Source organism: Acomys minous (genome assembly GCF_964271855.1).
Source record: "Acomys minous genome assembly, chromosome: 3".
Lineage (NCBI taxonomy): Eukaryota > Metazoa > Chordata > Mammalia > Rodentia > Muridae > Acomys > Acomys minous.
This window is the reverse complement of record NC_140485.1, coordinates 21147302-21168865: the sequence shown is the minus strand read 5'-3', so window position 1 is coordinate 21168865 and position 21564 is coordinate 21147302. Positions and strand designations below refer to the sequence as shown.

Below are 21564 nucleotides of genomic sequence, written 5' to 3'. Positions count from 1 at the left end.
ATGACCACTGTGCCTAATCTCTGGAACCTAAGAATATGTGCTCTTCTTTGAGAAAGATGGTGTTGCTGATGTGACTTAAGGATGTTGAAATACGAGGGCTATCCTGTACTATACATGGAGTCAATGCATGTGAGTCCTTTTAAGAGGTAGGCAAGAAGGTAAAAGTCAGAAGAAGACAAGAAAATGGAACGCTTGAAGCAGAGGCCAGAGTGATGGTCTTTGAGGACAGAGAAAGGAGCTAAGAGACAAGAATACAAGCAGCACCCCCAAAAGCCATGGAAACAGATTCCCCCTGCCCCCAGTAGCCTCCAAAGGGAACCCATCTATCAACACCTTGATTTTAGCCCTGGAAGATCCAGTTTGAACTTCTGACTTCTGGAACTATCAACAATTATATTTTTTGCTGTCTTAGGCAATTTGTGGTAATTTGTGAATCAAACAAGGTGGCATCCCTGGTGACCTAAAGACTGCACAAAATAGCCGTTGAAAGGAAGGGAGAAGCGTTGTTTGCATATGGTCACAGCAATAACAGATGGAGAGATGGTTCTGTTTAGAGGATGAAATGACTTAGTGCTGAGCATCCTCCGTGTGCAGAGGCATCAGACCAGCATCCCCTTTAAGGACCTGATACTTGCTTCTAGTGACCCACAAATCTGGAGGGATAAAGTGTTAAATGAGTGCTTGGTTCCTGGTAAGGACAGGAGAACACTGGTGGAGCTCAAAGGCTCAGGACAGCTCTTTGCCTCAAGCATGGAAGGTGCAGGGGAGGGTGTGTGACGGGCAGGTGAAGAGGGAGGAGACATGCGGGAGAGCTGGGAGGAGACCAGTCTGGAGTAATGATAAGTAGGAGGGCGCATGCGCCTGGGAGTTAGGGGGAGGTTTACACAACAGCCTGCAGCTGCCAGCACACAGATGGGCCTTGGGGAGTCATCGCTGCACCGCTACCTGGATGGAGAATTCTGGAGACTCGAGAATGAGCTGCGCAGAAACCTGAGGAGCCCAGGTACTTCCAGCCCAGGTACTCAGTGGAGTTGAGACTCCTGTCCCAGCCTGGTGAGGCAAGATGGAGTGTGAGCCACTCCTGAGGGGCAGCCAGCCTCATCCTTAGCTCTGATGAGAAAGGGATCTCCTAACAGAAGTGTGGTCACAGCCCACTGTTGCCGCCTTCCTGAGCCCCATCACAGCTCTCTTGAAAGATTCTGAGTTAAATTTAAGTGTGGGTTCTGCAAGGGTAGGTGCTTAGGCCCGTTCTGCATCTAGACCTGTTCATCCCCACCTGCGGTGGGCCAAACCAGCAGAAAACAAAGATGGGGTGAGCAACTAGGATGGATGCCCTGTGGAGAAGGGGTGGATACTGCAGCCTCTGTGGGGCTCTCTCATGGCTGGGGACAGGTGGTGCTAGGTTCTTGACGTGATGCCACTGCAGGCCTGACCAGGAGACCCATAGCTTGGGAAAACGGCTTAGTCACGAGGGGGAGGAGCTGCCCCCAGTCACTGGGGTTCTTTCTCCTATGTTCTGCTGGGTGACTAACTGACGCAGTTGAAGAATTCTGAAAAGCCTGCTTACAGCCACTTTGGAGTTTTAGCGTAGGAAAGGCCTCATCTAGAATGTCATGTCACCCCACCCCTGTTATCTTACCTCTTGGGAAGTGGATGCAGGAGGATCAGGAATCCAAGGTCATCCTCAAGGCCACTCTCAAGGTCATGTCCAGGCCACAGAGACCCTGTCTCAAAACAAAACAAAACAAAACCACCCCCAAATAAAAACACCCTAAAACAAACAGACAAAACTAAGCAAAAGTCAGTGTGTTCCAGGGAGAGTTAGCAGACTTCCGGACTCCCTCCTTGCCAGGTTAGCTCAGGTTGTCTCTTGAGAGAGGTCTGGGCAGAGGGAAGGCGATGGAGCACCCTTTGTGACCTCTAAGTATATCTTTGAATGTTTCCTCACTCATCATCGCTTTCCGCTCACTAACAGCTCCTTAGGTGATGGTCCTAGAGGGTACCCAGGGCTGCTTCAGGAAGTTCACCAAGGGCAAGATTATTTCTACAAATGTTCTGAGATGCCATTGGCTCTTTCTATGCACACATTCCCACCAATGCATAGAAACAAGTTCCAGAGACAAGATGACTCGCAGTATCCCCTAGGATAGTGGGGAAAGCAGATATGGAATTCCACCTGTTTTCTGCTAAGACAGACGTTAAAGAAATCTACAAAAATGCAGAACAGTTCACTTCTCCCTTTTGTTGTTTTGAAAAGCAGTTATTCTCATAAAATACACTTAATTTCAAATGATTTAAGGATTTGAAATCTTTTCTGTAATAGTGTCAGGGGGATAAATATTAATAAATACAACTCAACCAGATAAAAACAATTGAGGGGCTTCATTTTAGGGGCTCTGGGGGCCCTTTGGCCTATATTCACTTATGTGTCACCCAGCCTTCAGTTTATTTCTGGACAGTTGGCTCTTGGCCTTTTTCGTTTGGATACCTGCAATTTAAAACAGGGAACAGAACTCTAAGATCTAAACTACTGATTTGGGCCAAATAAGAGGTCACCTACTTAAGTATCAACAGAACCTCTTAAGGAAAGAGGTAAAGTCAAGCCTTGGTTGCAAAACGGCCTGGTAGGTGACTTCCTGGGTGTAACACTGGGGTAATTCCCACCCCTACCCCCGACACTGAGCTTCTGGCTGAGGCTCATTCCAGGATACCACAGCAAAGTAAAAACACAGAAAACATACCCAGCCCCTTGGTTGTTGTGAAGCACAAATGAGAGGCTCTTGAGTAAGCGTTCAGGAACCCTCGGTTGGGTGCTGTCCTAGTTAAGGTCACTATGGCTGTAATGAAACACCATGACCAAAAGCAAGTTGGGGAGGAGAGAGTTTATTTGGCTTGTACATCCACATCACTGTTCATCATTGGAGGAAGTCAAGCAGAAGCTCAGGCAGGGCCAGGAACCTGAGGCAGGGCCTGGGGCAGAGGCCACAGAAGGGTGCTGCTTACTGGCTGTTTCTCACGGCTTGTGCAGCCTGCTTTCTTAGAGAACCTAGGACCCATCAATCACTAAGTAAGAAAATGCCCCCACAGGCTTGCCTACAGTGCATTCACTTAACTGAGGTTCCCTCCTCTCAGATGGCTTTTAGCTCGTGTCAGGTTGACATAAAACTACCAGCACACATGCACCCCGCTTCTCCTTCCCTTTTATACATGCAGGGGAAAAAAAAAAAGGACAAAACCCCAAAAGCCTAATGTTTCACTTTCTTTCTTGTTTATTTCATAATCTCAGAAACACAATAGCATAGATAACACTTCCCCAAGTGGTTCAAGGTTCTGATACCTTTACGAAAGTTCACCTTGTGCCACCAGATTTAATCTTAATGAGGATAGAAGGACTGGGTCCTTATTTCTAGATAAATGTTCATTCTGCTATTGCAAAAGCTGCCTGGAAAACATAACTACGAACCCTGTCTGTCCTGTGCTCAAGCCCCATCTCTGCCCTCTCTCAATGGGCTTTTGAAGTTCACGTGGGTGTTGGGGTGGGTGGGGATTATGGCAGCCCAGCTCCTTGAGTGTTCTGTACTCAGTGGGAAGTCTGTGTAAGAGCAGAAACTCTCACAATAAGAGTCCAGGAAACAATTTTCTCCCCAAAGAAAATAACTGTGAAACTTCCTACCTAGGGAGATGCTCCTCACAACAGGCTTTTATCCTTAGACTGCTGGACCTTGGCAATCAGGAGCCGTGTGGACCCAGCCCACCCACTGCCCCTTCCCGAGGACCAGTCATGTCTCTGTCAAAGACTTACTTTCAAGAGAATTTCCTCCTTCTTCACTCTTCTACAGTCCCCCATGTTTTGGGAGCCCATAACTTGCTGGACCGTTTTTCTTCTCTGTCAGGCATGTGATGACCGCATGCCGTCTTTTCCGGGAACAAGATTCTAGGTGACCTAAGGCTCGTATGGCCTGGATGTGGCCTTGTTCTCAAGGATTCGTGTGTTAGAAACGCAGTTCACCAGTGTGGAGATGGGGCCTCTAAGAGGTAGGCCCGCTGGAAGGCCATAAAGACTCTCCTCTGCACATTCTCTGGCTTCCTGCTTTCCTATTTCTTTTCATTATATTTCTTGACAACAGAAATGTAAGGGAGGTTTGTTTTGGCACACGGCTTCAGCCCACCACTGTGCAGGAGTCAAGCATTAGGAGCGGGAGGAGGCTGCTCCTATCATATCCACAGCCAAGGAGGAGAGAATTGTGGGTATCTGTGCTCAGTTTACTCTCTTTGTTTTACTCCATTCAGGATCTCGGCCCAGGGAACAGTGCCACTCATAGTGAGCAGGCCTCTGCGCTCAATTTACCTAATCAAGGCTCCTTTTGGCTGTTTCTGTCTATTTCTATATCTCCTTCTCTCTCCTCATTTTCTTCTCTTTTCTTCCTTGGAGTAATTCATCTGTTTTTCCTCCTGACTTTTTCATGTTTAGTTTTTTCCCCTCAGCCTTATTTATCGAATGTGAAGTATTTCATAAGAGTCAAATAATATTGGAAATAAAGTTTTCTTAATGTTTCTCTTTCCAACCAAATTTCAAAAATTGTGCTAAAATATATACAACATAATTTTTTTTTACCATTGCAAGCTTTACACAAGCACACACACGAGAGAGAGAGAGAGAGAGAGAGAGAGAGAGAGAGAGAGAGAGAGAGAGTACTCACATAGCACTGGTTCCTTGAGATTAGCTGGAGAGACTAAGCCAAAGGAGATGTGCTTGTCCCAGAATTCTCCCTCTGACCACTGCATGGTCACTACTTGAGGACTATTGCTGTCTTCCAAGGCAAAAGGAAATGCGTGTCTATATTTGTGTTTTCACTGGGGATAAGCATGCTACTGGTATTGTCTTATGTAGTGACGTAGTCTCTCAGCAAAGATATGTGTGTGTGTGCATGCTCCTGTTTTAGGTAGCCTGTGTATGTATGTGGTGTCCCTGTAATAGTAGACCTAAAATAAAGCTTCAGAAAGTAGCTTCTTCCCACCCCTTCTCTCCTTCATTTTTCCCTCCTCCCCTCTTTTCTGTCTTTCTTTCAGGCAGATGAAATTCAGAGAACATATACTTGATAATTGCTCAGGTGTTTGTTTCAGTAACACTTAGTGTATTCAGTGCTGTGCAACCAATACTTTGACTTCATCCCAAAGTTTAATCATTCCTGAAAACATTCTGTAACAATTAAATAATCATTTCCTGTTTCTCCTTCTGTCTACCCCATGACAACCAGTACTTGACTTTCTGCCTATGAGTTCGGCTGTCCTGGAATGTCATATAAGAGGCAGCCTTTTACGTCTGGCCTCGCTCGTTAGCCCGGTACTCTTGAGGTCTACTCATGCTGTGGGGCTCTGCATCCATCAACTGTGCAGTAGCAGTCTTTGTTCCTTGCGCATAGCTTATTGATCTTACGTTGTATGCATACATCTGGTAGGTGATTCAAAAGCACTAGTATCCCACACCCTGCTCAAGGCAAGCAAAGCCATCGGATTTGTCTTGTCACCGGCTATTGGAGAAACAGTAGGGTATGCTTGTTTCTTCTAGAAGAATTTATTTTACCTTATTTACTTTTAGAATTTTATTTGCTCATTTACTTACTCATTTCTAAAATTTACTATTATAGATTCTAGAAGAATCTATATGCTTTTTTCTTAGTCACCATCACTGTTTTGATTTATTTTACAGACATTTATTAATTTCCCATTACCTTACTTATAAAATAAGAATGTAATGGTTTTAAAAAGGGGCCTGAGATCATGGACTTGATGAAAAAGGCTGGATAGAGGTCACTGAGGTGTTTTCAGGCCATGACAGTCACCAGAATCCTTGACTGACCAGGATAGAGGAGAGGCCACTCAGAACACTTAAAAAAAAAAACCATTTATTTATTTATCATGCATCCAGTGCTCTGTTTGCATGTACATCTGCAGGCCAGAAGAGGGCGTCATATCTCATTACAGATGGTTGCGAGCCACCATGTGGTTGCTGGGAATTGAACTGAGGACCTCTGGAAGATCAGATAGTGCTCTTTAACCTCTGAGCCATCTCTCCAGCCCCAGAACACCTTTTTTTTTTTTTTTTTTTTTTTTTTTGGTCACCCACCATCTCTGAGTTTTGCTTCTCAGATACAGACCTCGGAAGTCCACTCTTCTTCTTTTTCTCATGGTGGCTTCTGCAGAAGCCATGTCACCAGGAAGGTGATTCATGTCCTTTTTGTCGAGTGTCCAGGGACCTGTGAAACAAATGCTCTAGGGCTTTTGTTTCCTCCAGGCTTTTGTATGCCTACTGAATTGAGAAAAAGTCACGGCCAGGCTTCAGACTTCCCCTTTTATACTAGTGAGAGCATATAGCACTTTCAGCTTTCCACTCCATGGAGAACTCCAACAGTTTAGTAATGGAAAGGGACTGGGGATGTAGCCCAGGAGCAGGATGCTTGCTTAGCGTGTACATAGTCCTGGGTTTAATCCAGTACGACCGTAATGGTATTATTGTTACTTGGCAACTGAGAATAACTTTTGGCCACATCAACTAAAAGAAAAATATACCTTTCTTCTTTAGTTTGAAGACTTTTGGGTAGCAATTTCCTCTGAGATAAAACATTCCATCTTTGGGGGAAACTCTTTAAGACACAGGGATTTTCCTTTTTTTTTTTTTTTTTTTTTTTTTGACAGGGTCACTCTGTGTAGCTTTGGCTGTCAAGACTCAGGGATTCCTAAAGGGAGGCTCTTAAAGATTTAAAAAGTTGACAACTAACAAGTTTCAAAAAGTCCCTGAAACTTACATATTCATAAAGTCTCCTCTCCCCAAAGTTGATAAGCAATAATGACCTGAGGAGCTTCTGTTAAGTTATTCAGAGATCCGCAGGGTTTCAGTTGCCATGACTTATCACTCATGCAGGGATGGGCTCTGTTCTCCTGTAAGTAACCCCTTACCCATTCTCCTGTAAATAAATCTGATAAACTCATTGATTTATCAAGTTGGACTTTGCTATTGTTCCTGTGATTTTTCACTGGCCCCCTATTCAGGGCGAATAGTGTTTGTTCAAATCTCTCCAGAAATAGTGACACACAACAGACAAAAGGATATATACATTCTTCCAAACAAAGACACAGTATAAACACTGAAACTAGAATATGGAAAGCCCTCAAAGTACCCAGTGGATTTGGGTGATCTTGGGTAGGATTCTGTTTCATGTTGGGAAAGTGCAAGTCTGTCAGGGGAAACACAGGGTTCTGCAGTCGGGTATTCCTTCAATCGTCTGCAGACCTTGGTAGGATACGGAGGGCTGGGCACCTAGGTTGATGCGTTGTGAAAATCTCCCTTCTTCCTCCCGCCCTCTCTTCCACTTCCGCTTCTCTCATGCAATCTTGTCCACTGGTGGGGCAACCAGGTGAGCCCTTCCTGTCCTGCCCCAAGGTATCGTTTTGAAGGTAATAATGTTTAATCTTCTTAGGGAGCCCTCCTACCTCCAGGTGAGAGCCATAGGACAAGAGCCCCGGTGGAAGGTTATGACGTTGCCCTTGAGGTCCACAAGGACTGAGCCTGCAGTCTGGCCTTGTCTCTGCACCTGTTCAGCTAAAGAAGCCGAGGGTGTGTGCGGTGAGTGGAGGTCGGGGTGGGAGCAGGAGGGCGGAAAGGGAGAGGCAGTGAAGGATGGGACTGGGGGAAGAGGTGGCAGCAAGCGAAAGGGACTAAAATCCCTGCCTGTGAAAGATATGTCATTGCCGAGGGGCTCTAAGAAACAGAGCATGTAGACCTATATGTGTCAGCACAATGTTTGATTTGGCAAAAGCTGACCTGCCACTTCACTGCCTCCTGACACTTGTAACCCTGTCCTCTTGCCACCTCTCACACCCGCCCCTCCAGAAGCTACCTCAGGCAGAGCCATTTTCTGGCCGCGGGGTCATGTTCCCTTTTGGCCAGTGAAGTAGGATGGTTGCTCCTGGGAAAGATACCGCCTTGATGATTCCAGAGACCTGTCAGCAGTGCCTAATCTGTTTTGGACAGGGTTGAATTTGAATGTGAAGCTGCTCCAATGTGAAGCTGCTCCAGGGAGGGACGCAGTTCCACAAGGGAAGCCAGCCCTACGGTGAAGCGACCCTCAGAGGAGAGCAGCAAGACGCAGAGTTTTGAGATAGCCTTGAGCCACAGTCAGGCTGCCCCAGCGCCTGCCGCTAGGCCAGGTCTCCTTCCTGTGGCTAACGTGGCTGTGGATCGGCTAGCATCCTAGTTAGCAGTGAGCGGTGACTCCCTTCAGTTACAGAGTTGGAAACCAAGCTTCCAGTAGCTTCAGGGCAGAATTACAGAAATGGGCAGCATTGTCACTAGTTCCTCTGTTCTCTCCTCTGCTGCCTTTAGCTCTGGCACCAGGCCAAGGCTTAGCAAGCAGGCAGGAAGACAGTAACACTGGGATTTCTAGCTTGTTCCCAGTCCACCCTCACTGACACATTTGGCAGTCACCTTTCTTTGAAATGGTCACTGGAGCTGAAAGCAAGGACTGGCCCAGGCTAGATGGTGTTTGCCCACAACTGGGATCGGGTCACCAACTAGAGTCATGAGATTAGGAAAGAAGGAAGGAGCACCCGATGAAGGAACCTGTGGTGATGCAACACAGAGCAGATGCTAATAGGAGACGCCTTGCCTCATGGTCTCCAGGAAGAATAGGTAAGTCCCACCATCTTTCTTTGCTATGGTCTTCATTTGAAGATCGTGTGGAAGTTGTTAAAATCAAGATGGAGTCACTTGTACCAACTTGACATTTACTGAAAATGAGTAATATCTGTGTATCACTGTGCTAGGAATCAACGTCTTCTGCTGCATTGGGGGCTCTTCTGTTTTCCACCCGTGTACCCGAGTCTTTCCAGGGTGGTAATGATGTGCATGTGTTCTTAGGGAATAGCTTGGTGTAGGCACTTAGTGAATGCCCAAGGAAGGAAGGAAAAAAGGGAGGAGGGCAGAAAGGAAGGCTTGAAGGAGAAACATGAGCCCAGTTCAAGTGCCTAGAGAGGCTTCCCCACCAGGTCTTTGTCTCTAGTATTTTTTGTTCTTCTCTTTTCTTTCTGTCTCCTGCCTTTCTCCCTGCTACTGCTAAAGATTCTGTTACCTAGATTTCTTTCCTTTTGAGTGAACTCAAAGCTAAAATTAAACTATAGTACTTAGAACTCCCTCCCAAGGCATCTCAGGCCAACCCTAGGCTGGGGGTGGGGTGGGCAGTCTTTGTTAACACAGGATGGGTCAACAGTCTCTCGTTCCATCCTTTGTCATCCATTCCATCCCCTGTGTGGCTCATGGGAGGGTGCTGGAAGCTGGAGTATGATTGTAGAAACTGGACGACCCACAGCTTCTTTTCTGGCTGCCTCTGGGGCTTTGTTCCTCGTGGCCACCTTAGAGTTGTGTGTGTGCGTGGCTCAGTTCGTAATGGAGACGAAGGATTCAAACAATTGTGGTGTGTCTACTGGGAGCTAAACCAGAGACCTCATGAATAGCAGGCATCCACTGGACTGCTGGACTGCCACCCGCTAGCCCTGAGGCAGGCTTTCCTTCTTGCTGTTTTCCAGGAGAAAGGATTAATGTAGGAAATTGCCGTGGACTAGAATGGAGATTCCATCTGAAGGACAATAGTAGAAGGATGTAGGCAAAGGGTGCAGACTAAGCAAGACCATGTTGTGAAATCAGGGTCCAGTGCTGATATTAGTGCATCTATGCTGCCAAGAAACAGGTAAGTGGTCAAGGACTAGACATCAAAAATATTTCTTATTATGAGGGCTTTAAATCTCATATCTGAGGGTGTGTTTCTCAGCAGCCCAACATGCGGACCAGTGGGAGATACTCAAACCACAGCAGCCAGGTCATTCTATGTTACAACCGTGGCACTTTAATTTTTTTTCTTTAGAAAAATCATAAAACATTCACTTAAAATATTTCTATTTTTATTTGTTTGAATGCATTGAGTTCTTTTGGTTGTTAGTGTTGACTTGACTATTGTCTTTTTTAGAAATGGAATTTAAAATTATCGTTGTTGTTGTTGTTATTGTTATTATTTGTTTTTTCAAGAAAGGGTTTCCTTGTGTAGACTTGGCTGTTCTGGAACATTCTTTGTAGACCAGGCTGGTCTTGAACTCAGAGATACTCCTGCCTCAACCTCTCAAATGCTGGGTTTAAATAATTACACACATACACACACACACACAAAATAATTACACACATATATGTATGTCTGTATGTGGTTATTTGCATGAGTGTAGACACATGTGGAGGCCAGATCCCCTGGAGCTGGAGTTACAGAGGTTGTGAACAGCCTCACATAAGTGCTGGCAGCTGAATTCTGGTCCTTACAAGAGTAGCAGCAGCAGCAGCAGCAGCAGCCAACTTTCTAACCCCTAGAGCTTTTATTGTAGAACACTTTTCAGTTCACAGTATAGCGTCTTACAGAAGTAAGATGACAAAACTGACATGTCATTGCTAATTAAACTCTAGACTCTCTAATACTTTCTTAGTTTTCCCACAGGTGCTCTGCTCCCATTCCAGGATCCCATCTAGAACATCATGTTGTGTGTGCTGTCAAATTCCCTTAATGTTCTCGCCTCTGTGACATTTCCCGTCTCCATGCTGTTCATGACTTTTGAAGAAAATTCATCAGATACTGTATTAGTCAGGTTTATATTGCTGTGGAAAAACACCTGGATCAAAAACAACTTTTGGGGTAGGGTTTATATGTCTAACGACAGTCTATCATGAAGTGACGGCAGGGCACTAACTCAAGGCAGGGACTGGTGCGGAGACCACGGAGAAAGGATGCTTACTGCCTTGCTCTCCATGGCTTGCTCAGCCTCCTTTCTTCAATAATCCAGGACTGCCTGCCCATGGGTGGCACCATGCTCAGTGGGTGTATCAGAGCCTTCTTGCTGTCAAGTGCTCTTTGTAGGTAGAACAGAGCATCATAGTGGTTGAAAATGTTTCCTTCTCTCTTGCCTGGCAACTTATGCCCTACCTTCTGGGAGGTAGCCACTGCTTTGCTACCCCTGCTTCCTGTTATAGATTAGTTTTTGCCTATTTTAAAATTTAATATAACTGGAGTCATGCAGTTTGTTCGCTCCACTGATTTTTATGGCGTATCCTAATTCGGTGGTCCAGACCCATGGTACAGTGGACATGAATAAGCTATTGATCGACGGTGACTGGGGACAGCTCTCATTAGCAGCCATGCTGAATGACAGAAGCCAGGCACAAAAGAACACACAGTGAATCATTTTTTTTAGTATTCAAAAGAAGTGGACAGTAATTTATAGAGTTATAAGCCAGGATAGCAGCCAGCATTGGCCAGGAGAAAGAAAGTGGAGGCTGGCAGGGGAACTGAGAACACATTCTATGTGCTGGTTTGGAAACACCTTTCCCCCCTTGACTTGGGTGAGATAAATCTACTTTGCACTAATTTCCTAAGACATAACTTACAATCCATGCCTTAGTTCTTGATACATTATATATTATTAGAGTGCTTTAAAAATAAGATGCCAGAAATGAAAAAAGTAACATTCAAGTTCTTGCCCATCAGTTTTGTATGCGTGCATGACAGCAGCGTAAGCTCTTGTTAACTTGATAAGTAGGAAGTTACTTGAAAGTGTAGCAGGCTGGATGGCAGCACACGCTGTCTCACATGGCATCTGGGCTCTGGAGCTTCTTATCCGGATGGCTCTGGCTCAGTCTCCTGCAAGATAACATTTAGGATGTTGTCTAAGGCTTGACCAGAACTGGAAGAGCCACCTGTAAGATGGTCCACTGAACATGATTGTGGGTCGATCTCAGCTCTTCCCTCTGTAGACTTCTTCAGAAGGCTGACCAGGACCCTCATGCTATGGGTTTTTCTAGAACAAGTGACCTGAGAAAGCTCAGTGTGTTTTCCTGGTTAATACATGGCATTCATGTGTCTCATAACTACATTTATTTTTATTTCTAGTTTGCCATTCATGAAAAAAATTATAGTTTACTTATCTGTTGTCCTATTGGTGCATACCTGGGATGTTCCAGCTTGGAGTTTTTCCACATTAGGCTTGTATGACCATCCTCCTATAAAGATTACTGTGAACATGTGGTACCATTTTTGTTGGGTAAAAGCCTAGGCCTGTGACCACTGGGCTAAAGTATAGATACATATTTAGTTTTTATGAAATCTGCCAGGTCATTTGTAAAGGGCTTATACTAATTTATACTTCCACAGGAAGATAGGTGAGTTGCCATTGCATTATATCCCGTATCACCCACTAGCATCTAATGTCATCACTTGAAACAATGTTAGCTGTTCAGGTGGCTGCACACTGGCATTTTATGGCTTTAGTTCATTTTTTCATGTTGAACACTCTCTTCTGTGTTCTGTATTTGCTGGTCATTTTTATATCTTTTTATGTGAAGAATCTGTTCAAACCTCTTGGAGTGTGTGTGTGTGTGTGTGTGTGTGTGTGTGTGTGTGTGTTTCCATGGAATTTTATCCCATTTGTATAGTCAACACCACAATCAGGGTTTACAACATCATGAAGTAACTTCCTTCTCTGTGCTTTTCCCTCTGGAGTCAACCTCTTCCTACAGCCCCCGCCTCTGGCAGCCACTGAGGTCTTAGCCATTTCCATAACTTTGTAATTTTGAGAATGTTATAGTAATAGCACTTGTATAGTATGAACCTTTGTTGGATAGGCTTTTATACACTCACCTTCAAGAGGCACCCAAATTGGTGTTCATTTCGTACCATTGAATGGATGTAGCACAGCAGCTTTATCCACTCTCCATCCGAGGGGCATTGACTTGTCTTCAGGGTCTTTCCCCCATATGCAAAATGTTTTGTAATTACTTTTTAAATTAGCATAGAAAACAATGGATTTCTGACATTTTAAAGTGTTGTTTGTTTGTTTGGCTGTTTTTTCTTTTTTCAAGACAGGGTTTCTCTGTGTAGCCTTGGCTGCTCTGGACTCACTTTGTAAACCAGGCTGGCCTCGATAGTGTTTTGCCTGCCTCTGTCTCCCAGAGTGCTGGACTCACAGGAGTGCACCACCACGCCCGACTCATTATGTCATTTGTATACATATGTATTGTTTTGCCTTGCCCATGTGCACCTCTTGCTGTCCTTCCCCAACCTCTCACTGGTTCATATTTATGCCCCAACTGTCTCTCACCACATGCCTAGATTCTGCATTTGTAAATTTTTCTTCAGTTTTTCATGGTTGCAAACAGTTTGGTATTTTGTTGTTTTTTGATAAACAAAAAGTTTTTCTCTTGGGTAGGTACTTGGGAGTGGAATCATGGGTCATATGAAAAGTACATGCTTAACATCCTAAGAAACTGTCAAACTTTTCTGAGTGGCTGTACTATTTCACAGTCCCAGCACCAGCGAGTGGTGAGACATCTGGTTGCTTGGCATCTTTGCTAGTGCTTGGCATGATCTGTTTTTATCTTAGCCACTCTTACGGGCGTGCATGACTTGACTCTGTTTTCCCTTAGAAGCTTGTGCCTTGGTCCTGGCGCTATGAGCCATGATTCCTAGAGAGGTCTCTTCTGCTGAGTGTTCATTACTACCCAGACACTACCCCCTCCCCTAAACTCCTCCATCAGGCCAGATGGGGCCTAGTACCTTTGACTTTAATTCCTGCAGGGGGCATGCCGTAATGCAGAGAATTTCAAATGTGTGCTTGGTGATTGGTTGTACCTATTTTACTCCCCCCAAAGAAAAGTCCTACACAAAACACCGGTAGCTGAGTCAGACAGTGAAGGAACTTCTGGAGGTACAGATGGACTATCTCTGCCAGGTCCCTACTCTGCATGGCTGCCCCAAGATGTCTCTGAGCATCAGAGACTTGGCTCTTAGTGCAAGCGCAAATGCCACTGACTCTTACAGTCTCTTAGTTCTGTGGGTCCCTTGTCTGTAGAGTGAGGTGGTGGAGCAAGATCTGTCACCGGCTCAGAAAAACAGAAAATAGGAATTATAGCCATGAAAGTACTAAATACACCATTAGGTATGAATTATACCCCCACTGCTGTACAAACAATATTGGAAGTAAACAACAAAGATGTTTAAGTGAGGAAACTATCCGAGCAAGCCTGCATGCTGCATGGAGTGCTTGGGACTGTTCCCACAACTTTGGTTTACCCGATGTAAGTCATCTCATTCCTCTGATTCAGAGTGTTAGGAATTTAGGGGCGCTACTGTGACAAACAAATACACACGTTCCCAGGTGTTCCCAAATGCTCTGATTTGATTTCTTTGCTGGCTTGGTCAGCTGAGTGACAGTTCACATGAAGAGCAAGTTCCATCTAGTGGTTGTTTTGAGTACATGTTTTGAAAAGCGTTTCATGGGCTCACTTGTACTGCCCTGCCTGATGATCTGGGTTGGGTCTCCAGAGCCTATGGGATTCAAGCAAAGAACTACTTCTTGCAAGTTGTTTTCTGACTTCTACATAAGTGGTGTCGGGCTTTCAAAGTCAGACACTGATTGATGGAGGCTTTACTCACCAGAGGCCTGACACTAGGTTTCTGCAGCATTGGTAACTTGCCTTCCAGGTAGCTGAGAATGGAAACAAGTGCTAGAGCTCTTGGGCAGCTGATGTTAGGGCTCTCAGCCCTGAGTATCTGAGACCTTGGTCCTTAAAGATTGGAAGCTCCCAGAACCTCTTGCAGCAACCAGGACCTGCAGTTTTTCTGTTGGTTTTCGTTTTTGGCTCTTTGGCCTATCTTGCCTTCTCAAATTCCACTGTCCCCATCATTTCTACTCAAGATGTTCTTTACTATGTCATGGCTGCCCTTTTGTCACTGCAGCTGTTGATGGTAGCTCCCTTGCCCAGTGCTATCACCACTCTGCTAATGCTTCTACTGTCTTCCCTTTATGTTACCAGCTCAGCCCCTCTACTAAGGATAAAGATCAAAGTAAGGCGAGAGGAGACCGCTCAAGAGAAGCCCAAATTGGAGGAGCCCAGGGGATGTTGAGGGTGGAACTGCTCTAATGATATTGTATGCATGCAACTATAAATTCTTCTACACCCATAGACTATATCCATCAAGAGTAAACCCCAAGGAGCTTGAGAGATGGCTTAGTGGTTAAGAGCACTTGCTGCTCTTCAACAAGACCCACACTCAGATCTCAGCACCCTCGCCCCACAGCCCACAGTTACCTGTAAGTCCAGATCCAAGGGATCCAGCACCCTCTTTCAGCCTCTCTCTCTCTCTCTCTCTCTCTCTCTCTCTCTCTCTCTCTCAAACAAATGCCCCTGATCTTGATGTGGTAGCCTGTAATCCCAGCACTCGAGAGGCGGATGCAGGAGGATTGCCGTGTTATAAAGGTCAGCTTAGTTATATAAGACAGCTTAGACTATATCGTGAATCCCTAAAAGGGCTCAAGAGTGAGATTCTGTCTCAAGCTAAAACAAACCAGCTAAACAAAAATCTCCTAAACAGAAAAAACAAACAAAAAAGAGAAACCTATTTAAACAATGGACTTGGGGCTAATACAGGAGGCCATGCACCTGTGCAGGTGGAAAACATGTGGGAAAGCTCTGTACCTTCTGTTCAGTTCTGCAGTGAACCTAAACAGCCTTCAAAAGGTCCAAACCCAACCACCACCACCACCACCAACAATAAACCAAAAAATCTTCACAAGGCCTCGTCTTTCTACTGTCTCTTATACTTATTGTTTTCACTCCCTCAGATGGTCTCGCTTTCTGTAGGGCCCAGTCTGGTATGTGCATGTGTTTTAATAATTCTTTCCTCTGTTGAGAGAACTACCTTTATTTATCATATTCTTTCTGTTTCCTTCTTTCTCTGTCTGTCTGTCTGTCCCCCACTCCCCCCCCCTCTGTGCTGGAGTCTGGACCTGTTGCCTTGTGCATACTTGGCAAACACACTATCTATGCCACTAAGCCACATCTCCCTTTAGTATTTAAAAAATGGACTTGTGAGAAGTCTTCATTATTTTCCTCCATTCATGAAAGACAGTTTCACTGGATTACGAGCTGCTTTGATCACTCTTTTTGCTTTGTTTTGATTTTTTCGAGACAGGGGTTCGCTGTGTAGCCTTGGTTGTCCTGGACTTGCTTTGTAAACCAGGCTGGCCTTGAACTCACAGATATGCGCCTGCCTCTGCCTCCCTAGTGCTGGGATTAAAGGCGTGTGCTATACCCAGTGCTTTGATCATTCTTTACTTCCTGAGCTAAGAAAAAGCCCAGAACCTCTTCCCATGAGGCCTCTATGGGTTCAGATGAGAAATCTGTTGCCATCCCTCTAAGTCTTTCTTTCCCTTTGCATTGGTTCTCTCGAGCTGTTTCCTTTCTTTCTTTCTTTCTTTCTTTCTTTCTTTCTTTCTTTCTTTCTTTCTTATGTATACAGTGCACATTATATCACCTTATAGATGGTTGCAAGCCACCATGTGGTTGCTGGGAATTGAACTCAGGACCTCTGGAAGAGCAGTCGGTGCTCTTAACCACTGAGCCATCTCTCCAGCCCCTGTTTTCAAGATTTTTGTTTTTAGGGTTTAGGGACTTCATTGGGATACATCTCAATCCATTCATGGAAGTCCTACTCATAGGATAGGAGCATCTCCCAAAGACACCCCCCCACCTCCAAATGCCTCATTGTGGTGATAAAGCATTAAAGCCTGGGAAGAGGGGATCGGCTGTGTGGTGCTGCTGCAGGACTTGAGCCCCAGCACTGGGTGCAAGCAGACGGATCTGTGTGTCCCAGGCCAACCATGGCTCTACAGAGCCAGTAGACAGCCAGGAGTACATAGAGAAAGCCTGTCTGGGAGGAGGACAGGGGAGAAAGAGAAAACGAAAAGAAAAGAAGGAAAAGTGAGAGGAAACATCTTCAGATCTAGTACTTTCTCTTGGGTCCTCAGGCTTACTCTCTGTCAGATTGTAGATGCTGTTCTCACCAGAGAGGTGTTTTTATTTTTTAAATCAATTTTGGCTGCCATATTTTTCAGTTACACAGTTTCTATGTAATGCTTTAAAAAACAACTTGTATTTCTTTCTTTTTTTTTTTTTTTGGACAGGGTTTCTCTGTGTAGACTTGGCTATCCTGGACTCGCTTTGTAGACCAGGTTGGCCTCGAACTCACAGAGATCTGCCTGCCTCTGCCTCCTGAGTGCTGGGATTAAAGGTGTGCACCACCATGCCCGGCTACAACTTGTACTTCTTTAGTGCCAGTTTGTCCTATTTGCTCCAAGAGAGCTGGACTTTTTTTTTTTTTCGTAATATGCCTTTGGGCCTTGTTTTAAGGTCACGACTATAATAATGGTCTAGTGTCTGACTCATCTTGGCCTTGCCATTTATACCAACAGTGACGGAGGCTAGTGGCACTCCTGCATGAGGCTCTTCTAGGCTTCACTGTGATTTGCGTGGACATATTTAGATGACAGAGATAAACCTCTCCTCCTAGATTCAGGTTTGTTGAGTAGACATCAAGATGAAGCTGGAAATGCCAGAGGCTGAGTGGAGGGAAAGACCCTCGAAGGACAAGCGCATTGGGCGAATGGTGAAAGATACCTCCAAAGTCCAGGCAGGCAGGACGAATCCTGAGATCGGAGCCGGGGAAGGAAAGGTGCATTGGGGACTCAGGTATGGTATAGCCTAGGCCTTTGCCACAGTTATGACAGGATGTGGGTGGGACAGGAGAAGGGTGGGTGGTTCTCGTTGGGTAAGGATAGTTTTGACTCTACTAGGACCGTGTCATGCCCAATTATCTGCCTGAACAGCCTGCGAGTAGAGTAGCTTCCCAGGGGATTCTGAACCTCATCCACAGGCAGTGGAACCAGACTGCACTAAGTTGGCTGAACAGTTCCTCTCACGAGACCACAGTCCACTGCATCCACACCCCTGTCCTGCCCTCTACCCCTGTCTCCACAGGTGCTGCCATTGGGCCATCCCAGACTTTGAAAGTGTCTTCCATCTCTACAGCTGTGTAGAGAAGGAGCTACAGCCTTATTTTAACAGGCTCTTATCAGGAAACCCTCCCCTTTTTTCCTCCCAGCCGACCTCAGGTGTTGTTTACACAGGCCAAAAACCATCTGTTTTCTCAGAGCTCTGCATTTGGGGCTGGAAACTGACAGACTGGACTCAGGGTCACCACCACCTCAATGTCCAAATGGCCGTGTGCTCTCTGTTCTGTACAGGTATGATTTGAGTTTGGATGAAATGAGAGCTTTGACAAATCAGCGAGTGAAGTTTGTGGCCAGTCACTCTCTGCTAAAGCATGCACTCCAGAACAGGTAAGTGACATCATCATCATTTTTGCAGGGATGTGTGTGCAGATGTGTCTGGGTGTGCAAAAATATCTGCCTGCAGGCGTGTATGCCTGTGAGAAAGCAAGGCATGTTTTGTTTTGTTTTCTTTTGTGACTTTGTGTCAGCTCATTAGTCATGGCTGGAAGCACACTAACAAAGTCATTGTAAATCAGTGTCTTCTGGAGCCCCCTTTCTGCCTCACACCCCAGACTGGATCAGTTTTCCTGGACCACACATTTTCTCCTCCAATCTCACAGACTAGAGAATAAAAGAATCACAGAAGTAATAAAAATGCCCATTCATAAAACTGATATAACTTGGGTTATCGAATAAAAATTGCTGACAAATGATACACAACTCTTTTAAAAAATATTTAAAACATTTAAAAACCTGTCTGGAGTTTATGAGTCTTGGTCATCTAAAAACTGCCATTTTTTATTTCATGGATACTATTTTAGTCAGGTTAGCCTCATGATAAAGGAGCATAGAGAGAAAGGCGATGAGATGAGCTGTGCATTTTAGTAGAACTAACTTCCCTTTCCATTTCACCCATCTCAACGGCTTCCTTAAAACTTCACACAGGACAAATGTACTTTCCTTTCAGAAAAGAGTCACAGGGAGGGGACGGAACTAGGGTGGGCTGTATGACGAGAGCTGGCTGAGAGCGGACAGTGCCTTAGAGAACGCTCAGCCTTTTCCAGCCTAGGGATGTCTCAGGGGGAGGAACTGAAAATCCAGAGATGGGGTCCTCCCCTCTGTAGCTCCCAGAAATACTTTTTCTCGTGAAGCCAGAGCTGGAGTAGGGCTCAGATCGAAATGAGACTAAGTCCCCCAACTCCCTGCCTATCAGTGACTGTCCTGAGGAGACGTAAGAGCCGCCTCCAACATCTCAGGGGGGAATTTGGGTGACGAAATATTACTTTCCCTTAAAGCACATCAGCAACCTTGGAGCTGATGACACTGCCCTTCAGTGGAGATCATGTGGAAAGATGTTTACTTGGAAAAGACAACCGGTGCATAACAGAGCAGGAGGCTGAACAAACAAGCCCACATTTCATTACAGCCATTACTCAAGATTTTCATTTTGTTTTTTTAGAGACAGGGTTTCTCTGTGTAGCTCTGGCTGTCTTGGAACTAGCTCTGTAGTCCAGGTTGGCCTTGAACTCATGGAGATCCACCTGCCTCTACCTCCCAGAGTGCTGGAATACAAGTGTGTGCCACTGCTCCTGGCTTATTAAGATTTTAAAGCCAATAAAAACCAATCCACATACACCTAGAGCTGTGAGTACAACTAAACTCCATGTGGTGGTTGTTTTTCTGTTGCTGTGGCAAAACACTATGACTTATGGTATTTTATAAAAGGAAACATTTAATTTGGAGCTCATGGCTACAGAGGGTTAGAGTCCAGGACCACATGGTTGGGAGCATCGCAGCAGGCAGACATGGTGCTGGAGCAGTAGCTGAGAGCTCACATCTTGATTCACAACCATGAGGCAGAGAAAGATAACTGGGAAAGGCTTTTGAAACCTCAAAGCCTGTCCCTCAGTGATACACTTCCTCCACCAAGGGCATATCTTCTGATCCTTTCCAGAGAGTTCCACCAACCGGGCGCTAAGCATTCAAACATACGAGCCTATGGGGGCAGCTCCATCTGTTTCCAACCTTGCCACCAGAGCATCATTTAGTCATTCTCTGTGGGGCTGGTGGGAAGGTAAATCCTTGGCATGAGACCAGCCCTCTGCTCCCATAACAGCCCGTTATATCTAAGGCTGATACACTAATGTCAGTACTCAAGACACTGATGTGAAAGTTGATCCGTTAATGAGCTTTGATACTTGCTTTCCTACCTGTTGAATCTGGAGGATTAACCTTTGTAATCAAATTCCTAGTGTAGCATTTTAAACTCTGGATTCAGGTGTCTTCCTGGCTTTGTAACTCTCCTAGTGGCCTTGGGTAGTCCGGACCACTTTCTGTCCTGGATCAGTGGATATAATTCCTCCATGAGGTGCATGATTAGCCCTTGAGGATCCTTCGGCTTCACCTTCTGTTATTTTGACACATTTGCCTTCCCTCTCCAAGTGAATCAGCAAAAAAACCCAACAAAAAATGGAAGAAAAGCAAGGAGGTTGTCAGTACAGCAGGCTCATCCCATTGGACAGATGTCATGAGACCTGGCAGGGCATCTGTGTTTGAAGGTTCTCAGATCCCACCCTCAGGCAGCTAAGCAAGCTGTCCATATCCCCGAGTCCTAGAAGTGTTGTACGTAGGATTCATTCTGCCTCTCAGTAAAAAGTGCTGAGTCACGGCTGTGCTCCCCACTCAGAAAGCACACCAGACCTTCCCATCTCTCGCTGGTCCCTGTACCATGCTGCCGTTAACTTTCTGGGGTGAGCCAGAGGCAGAGTGCATGTGTGATGATGGTGTCTCCAGGTACAGACAAGTAGGGAACCTCACTTGTTCGAGGTCTCCATGCACAGTTCATAAGCCAAGAACAAGCCATCAGAAATAATTTCACTCTGGGGCTTCTCTGAAAGATGAAATGTTTCAGTAATCTTGAAGGGAAAAACATTATCTGAGACCAACTGAAATCTGTGTGAATGTGTATGTATTTCTCCCCCCCCTTTTGTGTGTGTGCCTGTGTGTCACTTTCTCTGTGTATGTCTTTCTTTATCTCTCTCTGTATCTCTCTGTGTGTCTGTGAGTCTTTCTCCCTCTTCTTCTCCCTTTCCCTCCATCCCCCTGTGTGGCTTTCTCACTCTCTCTTTCTGTCTCTCTCTGTCTCTCTGTCTCTCTCCTCTCTCTCTGTCTCTGCCTCTGTCTCTGTCTCTCTCTCTCTCTCTCTCTCTCTCTCTCTCTCACACACACACACACACACACATATCTATATGCATACATAGAAATACATAGGGTACACAGCATGAACACCATCATCATTTCATGCTTTACTGGCGCCTCCTAAACTGGTTTCTAGTACTGGTTTCTTGCTCCCCTGGCAATTCCAAGACTGGGTCCTAGGTGGAGGAACTGCTGACTCTTTGTATCCTGATGAGGAGATTAGAACCTCAGGGCTATTGTCTGCTTTGCGGCAGAAGTGGGATGGTGGGATGGGAGCTTTGGTTCCTTCCGTTGGAGCTGTTACGGTTCCGGTGTGGGATGTTCCTATGGGTTCATGTACCTCAATCCTTGGCCTCTGATAACTGGTAGTCTTGTTTTGGGAAGTTATGAAACCTTTGGGACCCAGAACCTAGGTGGTAGACATAGGCTGCTGGGGGTAAGCCTTGAGGG

The 21564-nt window shown here is 45.5% G+C and overlaps 1 long non-coding RNA gene across 1 annotated transcript; it reads left to right on the top strand.

The window, feature by feature from the left end:
- The first annotated feature begins 878 nt into the window (after positions 1 to 878).
- On the top strand, positions 879 to 9838 carry LOC311594994. Its single transcript, XR_014778279.1, has 3 exons — positions 879 to 1003; positions 7479 to 7624; positions 9583 to 9838. It is a non-coding gene; the product is annotated as an uncharacterized lncRNA (long non-coding RNA).
- Positions 9839 to 21564: the final 11726 nt, after the last annotated feature.